We start from the raw sequence: 12626 nt of genomic DNA, 5'->3' as shown, positions 1-12626 counted from the left end.
ATATGGTTTTGTATAAACGGCTACATAAACATATATACACAAATTGATGGTTTGTGAGAGAATGAAGACATCAATAAATGTGAATGGCAAATTATCTTTATATTAATGAGGGTCAAAATTACTTAAATTTCTGAGATTTACTTACAAACAAGAATGCTGATATGAATATATATTTTTACTATTTGATGGCTAGAAAGAAGGAAGAAATCAATCGATGCAAATGCCAAATATCTTTATACAAATGAGGATCAAATTTACTTCACTTCCAAACAAGAATGCTGATATAAATATATATGTTTTACTATGGCTTGTGAGTTGTGAGAGGATGAAGATGTCAATTAATGAAATACTAAATGGTAAATATCTATCAATGAAGATCAAATTTACTTCAATTTCTGAGATTTACTTCCAAACAATGCTAAAAACTATAGGGCTTCTAAGTTATTGGTTGAGGAGTGGTATTCACACAATTTTTGGACACCTTGTGCTGTCCACTCACTCACTAATGCTGCAACAAATGGCAACAAAATCTAATTCATCAAACAAGTATATTTTGATGCCGAGGAGATCCAAATGTTCATCACCAACTACCAACTAAAAATTTAGACAAATCTGTTTCACTTAGTAAACTATTTAAGTTTTTTAATACTTTAATTTTTTATTATTTTGATTTTGAAATAGGTTGATGAGACCAATTTTGCCTCCAGCACACTTGCATTGAGACAACTTGTAAAGGTTGATGAGGTGTTATCTACCATGGTAATCAGCCCTAATTGGTGTATATAGAGGCAATCTAGCACTACAAGGGCATCAAACATTAGGACAATCAAAACACTAGATGACTCTTGGTGGTATTGTAGAGTACCTCCTAAATTTTTTGGAGCCCATATTGAGCATGATCCATTATATTGACATGGATAGACTTGGGTGAGGTATATGATGGCATCAAGTCAAAGATTGAGAACAAGAAAATCATCATAAATGTGAGACAGCAAAATCTGAAGAAACATTCACCAAAGAACTACAACAAATCATTGTAGAGAGATGGAACAAAACAGCCACTCCATTGCATCTACGTGCCTTTGCATTGAGTCCCAAGTATTATAGTCAATAGCTCCTTACTGGCACAAGAACTTGCCCCATATAGAGATCCTAAAGTAACTCAAGGATACAACACAACCCTTCGCAAACTCTTTGACCATGACTATAGTAAGGGCTGAATTCATGAGTACTGCAAGCACAGATGAGTGTGGATGATCTTGAAGCTCTTTAGGACAAGCATAGGTATGATTCTCATAGTTGGTAGTAGAGTCCTCGAAATTGCTTGGATTCGGCTAAACTCAGCGAGTCACGTGTCAGGTGACCCTAGGCGAGTCTTAGAGCCCTAAACTCGAACGAATCCAAGCCAAGCCTCACCATTATTCCCGAGTTGGCAAGTCACATGCTGACCCAGCAATTCCGATGACAAGCCTCAATCGGCGTTGGTAGAGAAAAAGTTTGAAAAAACATAAAAAGTTAATTTTTTAAGTTTTGTTTTCTGCTATTTGTTCATCCCAACCCTAAAAAGCATTTCATTTCATTGTATTGAGGAGAAAAGAAAAGTGTCAGATTAGAAAAAAAAAATAAGAGTCCGTAGAAGTGCAACCAGCATGGAGGAAGAGATAAAATCTTCAACAAATCACATTGGAACAGAGTAATACTTGCATTTATAGCATCAAAGAGCCCATACCAGCAATTACAAAGAGCTTTGTCTCATATCAAATTTGTTGTATGAGGTAAGTGTAAAATTTAATGTTTTTTTTTTTTTTTGGCATTTTGATTTTCTAATTAAAATTCTTCATTATTTTTTTAAAACCTTCCAATTATTGAAGTTGAATGTTTTCCTTTCAAATCACAATTTCAAACTTCAACGAAAAACAATAGCAATAGCAATCCTACAGTTTTTAGAAAAAAAATTGTAAATGTGTATTTACAATTTTTTCTAAAAAACAGGGTATGTTGATTGTTTTTCTTTTAAGTTTGAACTTTGAACTTTGTGTTTGAATTTGAAAGGAAAAGGTTCAAGATTCAAGAACTGAGAAGTTTTAACTTTTCAAACCCTACTTATTTTTTGGACAAAACCTATTTTTTGTATTAGTTTATAAAACACAATGAACAAATGGTAATTATTTTCTAAAATTGTCTTATTGCAACAGCTTTGAAATTTCGAAGACCATAATTTCCCGTAATGCTTACTCCTAGCCTAAACTTGAGGCTCAGAAAGCAATTTGAAAATATAAGGCTTGGAAACTACCAAAAAAATTCCTGCTAGAACAAAAGGACAAATGAAATGTAAATATTGTAAAAAAAATTAATCATGGTACCATTAATAGATTTAAATACCATATTGATCAGATACATGGCCATGATATTGAGTTGTGTCTTAAAGCACTTCCCAAGGCTATCCATGCATGTTATGTGCAACTAAAAACATTTGAACAATTAAAGGAAACAAAGGAGGCACAAGGAAGAGTTGGCCAGTATTGCTTCCCATTCAGCTGCATCCGTAGGTTGTGTTGGAGAGGGTTCTTCCATGCCTCCATTTTGTCCTAGTTTTTCTACTAGTGCTAGAGCTTCTACTTCTCCTCCTAATAGCACTATTAGATTTGGTCCTTGAGTTCGGAAATCTAGGTTGAGCAATTATTTTGTGCCACTCACTACTCCTGGTTCAAAGCCCTCACTTGAAAGCATGCCTTAGAACAAGAAGGTCCATGATGCTGCAAAAAAAACAATTTGCGAGTATTGGTACTTTTGCAACATTCCACATGTAATTCTTTTTTATTTGATTGTTTACAACTCAATATATAGATTAAAGTTTGAACTTTGCTTTGTCTAATGAAATTTTATAATTTTACTACAGATACTTATTTAATTTATTTGTGACAAGCCTACTCACTAGCAAGGCATGATAAGTGTTGTAACCATTTGTGGAGTGGGATTTAAAGCCCCTAGTGATGCTCAGTTTATTGCTGCACGTAATTCTCTTTTATTTGATTGTTTATAATTCATAATATATAGATTGAACTTTGAACTTTGCTTTGTCTAACGAAATTTTATAATTTTACTACACATACTTATTTAATCTATTTGTGACAGGCCTACTCACTAGCAAGGCATGATAGGTGTTGTAACCATTTGTGGAGTGGGATTTAAAGCCCCTAATAATGCTCAGTTTAGTGGCCCCATTTTGTTAGAAATGGTTGTAAATATAAAAGAAGAACTAGAGGACCTGTGAGTGTTTTGGAGCAAAAAGGGTTGCAGCATCATGAAAGATGCTTGGAACAAGGAGGAATAGGATACTCCTAAATTTTCTTGTTTCCTGCAGAAATGATTGATCATTCTACTTCCATAAATGCATTAAATAATCTGAATTTGATTTAGTCAATAATAATTGAATATTGTAGTTTATGATTTATTGATTGATTATTATTTTGCTTTCATTGCAAGATAGACCATGTTTCTTAAGTTCATTGATGCTTCCTCACATGTCAAAAATGTCACAAACTTAGGTGAGGCTATTGAGGAAATCATACGTGAGGTGGAGGAAGAAAATGTGGTTTAGGTGGTGATGGGCAATCCAACAAGTTATGTTGTTGCAAGTAGACTTTTGATGGAGACACCCAAATACTGTATTGAAGAATATTGACAAACTTGAACAAGTCAAATCATACATTAATAAGGCGAAAAACATTTGCAAGCATATCTACAATCATGCATTGGTCCTTAGCATAATGGAGCAATACACGAGACAGAAGGAATTGGCTCATCCTAGTATCACAAGAATCGCTTCAAATTTTATCACATTAGAATCCTTGATACAGTCAAATGTAGCTTTGAGACACATGTTTGTTGGTGAGGAGTCGGCTTCCTCAATCTATACTACGACCATGCCAAGGATGGATGTAGGAGATTGCATTTTGATGAGGCAAGTTTGGACCCCGTGAGCAAAATTCGTATAAGTAATTTTTTATAAATTTTATATATATATATATATATATATATATATATATATATATATATATATATATATGTTTAAGTATTTACTATTAATTTGTATGCATGTTTTTCTTTTGTTTGCAACTTTGCAATTTTGCTTATTTTCATTCACACTTAAATATTATTGTTTCATAATATTTGCAGGTCATTGAGCCCCGAGTAGTTAACCTACAAGTTGTCGATGGGGAGAAGCCAGCTATGGGCCACATATATGAGGTCATGGATAGGGTCAAGGAGGTTAGTAGATCTACATACAGTGGAGATGAGAGTAAAAATCATCCTATGGGTGATAACTGATAGGAGATGGCACCTCCATCTTCACAAGCCCATCCATGCACACTTATTACCTCAATTTGGCATACTATTTTCGTGTTGATTTTAAGGCGGATGAAGAGGTTCTTGCTAAGCTCTATTCAATGGTAGAGAAGATGTCTAGTAGTGATACCAATCAAAACTACATTGTACGAGAAAGAGGCAATTGATAATGCACAAGGGGAGTTGTGGTAGACAAATGTGCAAAGTTGCTCTCACAAAATTGCAACTAGGTAAAAATATATGTTAAGTGCATAATTTGATTTTATAGTTTAGTCTTAAAGTTGGAAATGAGAATGACTTTGACTTTTTGTTTTTATTTTTTCAGATAGATGGTGGCAAATGTTTGGTATTGAAACACCAAACCTTTGGGGAATTGTCATCTACATATTAAGTCATCATGGAGCACTTGGAGTTAAGTGCAACTGGAGCATGTTCAAGCACATTCACTAAAAAACGTGTAATAGATTGTTCGTGGAGATGTTGAATAATCTAGCATTTGTTCATTACAACCTTCATCTTAAAACAAGATAGATTATGGACGGTGACTCTAACCCAATCATGTTAGAGGAGTCGATCTAGACTTTGAGCAGGTGAATCTATTGATCTTGTCTTTATTGATGAGGACCTTGGGAGGATTGACCAAGAAAAAAGAGTCTAAGGTTGTAGCCATGGCAAAGGAGGATAGAGCACAATAAGACAGGCACAAGCACAACTAATGCTGATCAAAGTAGTGTCTCACAGGCACAGATGGTTGTTCATTTATCCAAATCCACGTTGGACGACACCTTCGTAGTAGGGATGCAAGCTCCTTTGAGGTTCAGACTGAGCCATACACTTATTTATGTTATCATATATATTTTGAATATTTGATGTCATGAATTTCATATTCTGTGAGTTTAATATACATTTGATAATATTTATAATTTTATATATCTAAGTTTGTTATTTTCATTAGCTACAATTTGTGTTTGTACTTATGTGATTGACGTATATTTATGTATGTGATCAAATTAGCTTTTGTTTGTTGATGTTATAGTGTCTTTAAGCTTTATTCAAGGGTGCACGAAACAAGTTTCCAGTCCTTAAAAATCTTTATATTTCTTGAGATTTTTCACTTTGCTAGGTTTAGCCAAGTTTTTTTGCCAAGTCTCAAGTCCTGTGTTGGGTCCACCTTGCAAACTCTAAACCAAGTCCAAGTATGGGAGCTTTGGTTGGTGGTACTTCTATGGAGAATTATACCCGCACCTACAATCTCTTGCCATCAAAATTTGATTGTTAAGTTCTTAACTCTTAAAGATTCTCGTTACTGAATTTATATTTTAATTTTATTCATAATTGTTTACTCTCTAAATTCAAAATCTTGATAGGTTGCTAGTTCATCTTCATTTGAGAGGAATCGGAACACATACTCCTTCCCCTCAATAAAGTACAATAGACTACACCCAAAAAAAGCGGACTTGGTCTTTGTGCATTCAAACTTGTGGCTCCTTTCTCACAAAGAAATTCCTATAAACAAGGAGAAGAAAGTAATGGCCTATTGATCCACGACATGCCATGTTGGATGATTCAATTGTCCAACATGTTGCTGTTGGATTTGGTGTAATGTCCCCTTTTTGAATTAGGATTTAGCAGTAAAACAATAATAATGAATTAAAATATAAGAGACGAAAAAATAAAATAACATAATTAAATTTAAGCAAATGAAGGCTCAAAAGGCATGAAATGAAAAGTTGTGACATCCTCAAACATGAGATATAAAAAGGAAAGGAGAGAAAGGAAGGGAGAGCTAAGAGGTGGTGTGAAGCAAGGAAGAATTAATAGAAGAGAAAAGATAAATGAGAATAAAAATAAGTGACTCCTTCAAAGGAAAAAGTTATGGACTCTTCAAAAGGGTGGTAATTATGAAGGGTTGTGACTCTTTCAAAGAGGGGAAATTATGAAGGGTTGTGATTCTTTCAAAGGCCGTAAATGATGAAGGGTTGTGACTCTACCTGATGTACAAGCAACCAAGTTGTAAGAGAAGTCTTGCATCACCTAAAAATATTGTCTAGTTTTTCAATAAGGGCTATCTTTAGGCAAGGTTACTATTTTTGCCAAGATGCTATTTTTAGTAAGCATTTATTTGAGCATAGATTTTCTAAATTACTTCCTTGGAGGTTCATTTGGATATATGAGCTCACCAATAAAGTTTCATGGCAAGATCAAATCTGGTTTTGAAGATATTGATTTTTTTTGTTTTGGCAAAGTGGTATAAGAACTTTGAACTTAGTTTTGAGGCCTTAGAGGCTCTGAAAGTGTAATGTCCCCTTCTCTGCGCTAGGCCTTAAAGTCAAAATCTTGAGGATGCCAGCAAGTCACAGGATTCTATTTGGTTTCGTTGGGGAGATATTTATGTGGTAGGGCTTTCTATAGTTAAGTCACTTTATTTTATAAACTTGATTTATAAAGTTACTTTATGACTTAAAGTCATTTTATAACAAAAGTAACTTAAGTGACTAAAAGACGAAAATGGCTTTTATCCCACATTGCCTAGTTGATAGGGCTGATCAGTCACCGTGTGTAGTGCAGTAGACGTAAGGAGGCAGTAACAGTCATTAGGAGCCTTACCGTCATCATCAGTAGTCACGCAGGAGTATTGGGAGTTTTAAGTCAAGTTGCTGAAGTCAAAATCTGGAAGAAGGCCGACCCAGCAAACACTGCAAGTACTTGACCACCATGAGCAAATAAGAGCCTTGATAAGGAGTTCTCTCAGTTGAGGTCATGTGAGCAGTTGACGTCTTCACAACAATGTCAGGTTACATGTCATTTTACTGCATTGTTGTTTAATGTAAAACCTTGCGGCTAGTGTCCAGACATTAATTTAGTTATTTGGATGAATGTAATTGGAATGTATGATGTTTTATGCAAATCTTCATGAATATTCGCATTGCTCCATGTTGCAACTATCATAACATGAAAAAGTGAAAGTACTGGATTAGAATGATCATCACCATCTCCCTTATTATACTTATTTTGAATTAGTGCTTGTTACTACACCTTTGGTTCGGATTCTTACAATGCTATCAAAGCCACAAGACTTGCCAACTTGTAGGTAAATTATTGAAGTTGCAAGTTGGTTAGAACAGGAAAAATGTCAGATAGGTATGAATAGAAAACCATATAATTTTAATCACATCCAACCTAAACAGACAAGATCTTCAGATCAGATTGATATTGAGGACACTTATACAGTTGATGAGGAGCTAACCTTTGGGACAAGCATACAAGTTGAACAAGGTAAACAAGGTGAACAAGTTGAACGGGTACAGATCATTCAAATGGCACATGATGGGAATGAACAGGAACGGGAAGTGAGGGAAACCTTGCGGGCTATTAGAGATGGACAAAATAATATTGCTACTGCACTTCAGCAGCTTATAGGGGCAATGCAGCAGCTAGCTTCGACTCATAGGAGAGCACTGAGTCTTCACAACGGAGGTGGTAGTGTGGCAAGATCACCCCGGGCTGCTAGGGCCCCCACACGGAACACTGACAAGCCATTGATGCCCATTTTTGCTGAGAATAATGCCGAGGAAGAGGTAGCCCAACCCGCAGCACCAGGCTTACTTCCGAATAATGTTATGACCATGTACGATGAATGGGATTTGTTCCCTATTCGGATTAAACAGAATTTGACCTTTGTTCAACACATGAATCAAAAAAGGGAAAGAGAGAGACCACAGTAGGACAGGAGGCCTAGGGCACAAAATAGGGACTTAAAGCACGCCATGAACAAGTTATCCCTCCCCATTTTTGATGGCAGTCGTAAGACATCTGCTAGAGCTTGGATTCACAAGCTAGACACCTACTTGACACCTAAGCCCATGTCGCAGACATGCCATTAGATTCACCACAATGCATTTAATAGGAGCAGCATATGATTGGTGGCATCATAGGCTGGTCACCCACGATCATGGTCTCGTTACATCTTACGAGAGTTTCAGCTCTAAGCTAATCACCCATTTTGACAAGAAGGACATTGAAGTCTACTACAGGGATTTGGCGCAGTTGCGACAAGGTGCATCTCTAGATGACTTCATTGATGAGTTTCAGCGAATCTCGATGATGGTTTCGGATATGACAGAACAGCGTAAGGTAATGTTGTTCACTAAGGACTTACAGGACAGATTTAGAGGTTTGGTCAAGGTCCTTAAACCAAACACACTGGATGATGCTATTAAGATCACACATGATCTAGACTCACCTTCTTCGATACTACAGCCTCCAAAGAAACCTTATAATGGGTCTACTTCATTCCAGAAGAACAAGAATAAGCATAAGACTTCCCCACCCAAATTGGACATTGAGACACGGAATGAACTCAGGGGGAAGAATCTATGCTTCACTTGTAGGGAGCCATGGACACTGGATCATAGATGCCTTGGCAAAGGTAAAATACACTATGTCGAGGTTCTTTTGGAAGAGGAGGATGAGGAACAGGGGGGCAGCGAAGTTGATGGCAGCAATGAGGAAGAAAATTAGGAGCAACTTCCTAAAGAGAGGAAGAAGGAATCTACTCTAGGACAGTTCCCTATCATAGCTTCCCTTTCTAGCGATCCCACAGGTCACCCCTTTCGCTTGAAGGATGTAGTTAGAGGGCAGTGTATTGTGTGTCTTTTAGATACAGGTGCATCACATAACTTCATAAGCACACTCTGGGTTTCCAAGAGAAAGTTACAAGTTGATGACATACCCGAGTTTGAAGTTAGAGTGGCAGGGGTCGATAGACTGAGGTGCATAGGGAAAGTGCCAGGGCTTTCAATTCACTTTGATGACTTTCTTCTAGAGGCAGATTTTTATGTTGTTGATTTGGATGGAATAGACGCCATGTTGGGAAGACAGTGGTTGCAGAGTATCGGCGGGTACACAATTGATCATAATAAGATGCAGCTAGAATTCTTACAAGATAGTCGACAGGTGATTCTCAAGGCCATGCCAGAGGGTGAACCCAGAGTGATTTCAGCTCACAGGATGGAGGCTATTATGAGGCATGATGACATTGAGTGGGCAGCGCACTGTTTCATTTCCTCCAAGACAACGATAGGTTCAGGACAGCAGTTTCATTGTGACATTCAGCTGGTGCTTGATAAGCACAGGAGGGTTTTCGAAGACATACCCTCGGGTATTCCCCCAGATAGAGGGTTCAAGCATATCATTAAGTTAGAGGAGGGCGCCAAACCCGTCATTACCACTCCTTATCGTCACCCCAGGCACTATAAAGAGGAAATAGAAAGGACGATTAAGGAACTCTTAGACATGGAACACATCAAACCCAACTCCAACCCTTTTGCTTCTTCGGTAGTTTTGGTGAAGAAGAAGGATGACACTCTTCGCATGTGCATTGATTACCGTGCTCTCAATAAGAGGACCATTAAGAACAAGTACCCTATTCCTCATATTGATGAATTACTAGATGAATTACATGGGGCACTCTATTTCTCAAAGATAGATCTTAAATCTGGATACCATTAGATACGGGTTCGTGAGAAGGATGTGCATAAGATAGCTTTCCAATGCCACTATGGACACTATGAGTTCTTGGTTATGCCATTTGGGCTCACCAATGAGCCGGCCACATTTTAGTCATGTATGAACCATATTTTTAGAAAACAGTTGCACAAGAGCATGTTGGTATTCTTTGATGATATCCTAGTTTTCAGCAAAACTTGGGAGGAGCATTTGCAGAACCTAGATGAGGTACTTAGCATTATGGAGGAGCATTCATTGTTTGCGAAGAAATCGAAGTGTGAGTTTGGATTGACTGAGATTCTTTACCTTGGACATGTGATTGGTGCAGATGGGGTGAAGGTACACTAGGAAAAGATACAAGCAATACTAGATTGGCCACCTCTGAGGAACATATCAAATTTGAGGGGCTTCCTCAGTCTTTGCTCTTATTATAGGAGGTTCGCTAGAGGTTTCTCTTAGATAACAACTCTCCTCACGAATCTCACACAGAAAGGGGCATTCAGGTGGATAGATGATGCAAAGGTGACCTTTGATAAGCTCAAGAAGGTGATGAGCACATGCCCGATTTTGGCACTTTCCGACTTCTTTCACCCTTTTGCCTTAGAGTGTGATGCTTCAAGTAGCGGAATTGGCGTTGTTCTAATGCAAGATAGGCATCCAATAGCTTATGAGAGTCGGAAGCTCAAGGACAATGAGAGATTGTACTCCACCTATGACAAGGAAATGCTAGCCATTATGCACACTTTAGCCAAGTTTAGACAGTACTTGATGGGTGGCAAATTCATGGTTAAAACAGACCACAACAACTTGCTATATTTTTTACAACAGAAGGATCTCAATGAAAGACAGCAAAAGTGGGTCAGCAAGATTCAGGCCTATGATTTTGACATTGAGTATGTCAAGGGTAAGAACAATATAGTTGCTGAAGCGTTTTACAGGAGACCTTTAGTAATAGATTGTTGTGTCATTTCAAAGATATCGGCATATTGGAAGTCCCAGTTACTGGTTGAGTATTCTAAGAATACTCAAGCTTGCCAGATCATGGATGGGCAGCTCCAGGACAGCAGGTACAAGGTAATCGATGATGTGATTTTTTATAAGGATAGGATCTATCTCATGCCAGAGTCCAAAGCTCAAGGAAAGAATTATGGAAACTACATCATGCACCATCAGCCGGACACCCAGGTTTCTTCAAAACCTATAGGCAAGTCAGAGAAAGGTTTTCATGGAAGGGCGTCAAGGACGATGTTCTTCAGCATGTCAAAGAATGCCAGACTTGCCAGCAAAACAAGTCAGAGCACGAGTTTCCAACCGGATTATTACAACCTCTCCCTATTCCAACACAGAAATGGGAGAGTATCTCCATGGACTTCATTATAGGATTACCGAGAGTGCAGAGTAGAGATTCCATTTTCGTGGTTGTGGACAAATTGACTAAGTTTGCTCACTTTTATGCTATAGTTGCAGATTGGACAGCCTCTCAGGTAGCCAAGTTATTTTTTCGAGAGGTTTTTCGTCTACATGGTCTCCCTCGGATCATTGTGAGTGACAGAGATAGCAAATTTCTCAGCACTTTTCGGCAAGAATTATTCAAATTGGCAGGTACGGAATTGACACCCAGCACAAGTTAACACCCACAAACGGACGAGCAAACTGAGATAGTAAACAAATGGGTCGAGGGTTATCTCCAGAACTATGTAACGGAGCAATAGAGAGCTTGGGTTAAATGGTTATATCAAGGGGAATACTGCTACAACTCCTACCACGTGTCCATCCGGATGACACCGTTTCTAGCTCTCTATGGCAGCAAACCACTGTCGTTCGTAGATCTAGCTTTATAGGACAGCAGAGCACCACTAGCTGGAGATTGATGTCATGTCCCCACTCTAGCTCAGTCTAACAGAAACATGTGAGTCAGCTTATTATGGGGTTTTGTACGCTGACAGGGTTGGATAGAGACCCAGTATGGTTATTTAGTGTTGGGGACTTGGTGTTCTGGCGGTTATTGATCAGTTGGGAGACGTTCCTTGTTTTTAGGAGACAGTTCCTATATTTATGGGGTTCATTCCTACTTTTTAGGAGGTATGATCATGCACAGGGTTGGGTTTCCATGAGTTTACTCTTTGGGTTCAGTTTCAGAGGGATAGAGCTTGTTTCCTAAAATTTAGGAGCATCCCTAGATTTTAGGGATGAGACTGCCAGTGGATCCTTGATTTCTGACTTCAGTCACAGACAGGTGACAAGATGATTTTATGGTTTGTGATGTCAGTTGGGCATTTTGTAGCTATTTGGGTTATATTTTTAATATTTCCTAAGTTAGAGTTTAATAATTAAATAAGGTTAAGTTAATAGCCATTTTGGAGTAATAAGGGGAATTTTGACCTCATCTAGATGCGTACCCCTTGGTGTGATAGCTCATTGGAAAGGTCTTGAACTTTTCTAAATCTTTCTCTTTGGTCTCAGGGCGATTCAGTGAACGGATTTATGTCTATGGAGAAAAAGGGTCATTTTTAGTAACATTGCCACTTTAAAATAAGACTTAAATCACTTTTGTAACCCAACGCCTTTTGGAGTCACTTTAGGGTTCGATTTGCTTTGGAAGGGGTTATAAGGAGATGGAGGCGCCATTCCTCATTCATATTATGCATTTTAAACTTGTTTACAAATTTGCTCTGCTTGGGCGATTTTATTCTGGGACGCAAACCCCAAGGTATTTACTGGCTGGGACATAACCCTCAACAGTATTTGGTCTTGGAATTTTCAGTGGT

General features: G+C 37.9%; 1 protein-coding gene across 8 annotated transcripts in view; it reads right to left on the bottom strand.

Moving 5' to 3' along the window:
* The window catches only part of LOC149556713 (large ribosomal subunit protein bL19cy-like), a 63872-nt gene that overhangs the window by 30418 nt on the left and 20828 nt on the right, over positions 1–12626 (bottom strand). The window lies entirely within an intron of this gene.

Source organism: Cupressus sempervirens, chromosome 5 (genome assembly GCF_028749045.1).
Source record: "Cupressus sempervirens isolate cs-2001-9-10 chromosome 5, ASM2874904v1, whole genome shotgun sequence".
Classification (NCBI taxonomy): Eukaryota; Viridiplantae; Streptophyta; class Pinopsida; order Cupressales; family Cupressaceae; genus Cupressus; species Cupressus sempervirens.
The sequence above is the reverse complement of the archived record's forward strand: the minus strand, read 5'-3'. Positions and strand labels throughout refer to the sequence as shown.